We start from the raw sequence: 1891 nt of genomic DNA, 5'->3' as shown, positions 1-1891 counted from the left end.
TAACAAAGAGATCACTGAAGAAATCAAAGAGGAAATCAAAAAATACCTAGAAACAAATGACAATGAAAACATGACGACCCAAAACCTATGGGTTGCAGCAAAAGCAGTCCTAAGAGGGAAGTTTATAGCAATATAATCCACCTTAAGAAACAAGAAACATCTCAAATAAACAACCTAACCTTACACCTAAAGCAATTAGAGAAAGAAGAACAAAAAACCCCCAAAGTTAGCAGAAGGTAAAAGCTGGTTCTTTGAGAAGATAAATAAAATTGATAAACCATTAGCCAGACTCATCAAGAATAAAAGGGAGAAGACTCAAATCAATAGAATTAGAAATGAAAAAGGAGATGTAACAACTGACACTGCAGAAATACAAAAGATTATTAGAGATTACTACAAGCAGCTGTATGCCAATAAAATGGACATCCTGGCAGAAATGGACAAATTCTTAGAAATGCACAAGCTGCCGAGACTGAACCAGGAAGAAATAGAAAATATGAACAGACCAATCACAAGCACTGAAATTGAAACTGTGATTAAAAATCTTCCAACACACAAAAGCCCAGGACCAGATGGCTTCACAGGCGAATTCTATCAAACATTTAGAGAAGAGCTAACACCTATCCTTCTCAAACTCTTCCAAAAGATAGCAGAGGGAGGAACACTCCAAACTCATTCTATGAGGCCACCATCACCCTGATACCAAAACCAGACAAAGACGTCACAAAGAAAGAAAACTACAGGCCAATATCACTGATGAACATAGATGCAAAAATCCTCAACAAAATACTAGCAAACAGAATCCAACAGCACATTAAAAGGATCATACACCATGATCAAGTGGGGTTTATCCCAGGAATGCAAGGATTCTTCAATGTACGCAAATCAATCAACATGATACACCATATTAACACATTGAAGGAGAAAAACCATATGATCATGTCAATAGATGCAGAGAAAGCTTTCGACAAAATTCAACACCCATTTATGATAAAAACCCGACAGAAAGTAGGCAGAGAGGGAACTTTCCTCAACATAATATCTAGGCCATATGTGACAAACCCACAGCCAACATCATTCTCAGTGGTGAAAAACTGAAACCATTTCCACTAAGATCAGGAACAAGACAAGGTTGCCCACTCTCACCACTCTTATTCAACATAGTTTTGGAAATTTTATCCACAGCAATCAGAGAAGAAAAAGAAATAAAAGGAATCCAAATCGGAAAAGAAGAAGTAATAGCCAAAAACTGGAAAAAAATCTATATGACCATTAACAAGTGAATGAATAAATAAATTGTGCATACATTAAAATGGAATATTACTCGGCAATGAAAATGAACTATTGATACATGCTACAGCATGGATGAATCTTAAATAATTATGCTTAATGAAAGAAGCTAGACAAAAAGAGTACATGCTATATGATCCTATTTATATAAAATTCAAACTAATCTATAGTGTCAGAAAGCAGATCAATGTTTGGGGATTGGGATGTGGGGAGGGATGGAAAGAAAGGTTTACAGGGGAATGAGGAAACTTTTGGGGGAAGTGAATATATTCACTATCTTCACTGTGATGACGATTTCACAGTATATACATACGTAAAAACTTATATAAAATATTTAAATATGTGCATTTAATTGTATGTCAATTATACCTCAATAAAGCTAAAAACAATTGATTTTAAAAAGATATACTTAAAAAAAAACAACAACAAAGTCCCACAGGCTGACTACTTGGAACACAAACTTATACATTTGTATCAATTCTCAGTTTATCTTACCTTTCCAAACTCAGACAAACTTTTTTTTTTTTTTTGCGGTACGCAGGCCTCTCACTGTTGTGGGCTTTCCCGTTGCGGAGCACAGGCTCCGGACCCGCAGGCTCAC

This window comes from Physeter macrocephalus, chromosome 21 (assembly GCF_002837175.3).
Source record: "Physeter macrocephalus isolate SW-GA chromosome 21, ASM283717v5, whole genome shotgun sequence".
NCBI lineage: Eukaryota > Metazoa > Chordata > Mammalia > Artiodactyla > Physeteridae > Physeter > Physeter macrocephalus.
Note: the sequence above shows the minus strand (reverse complement) of the source record.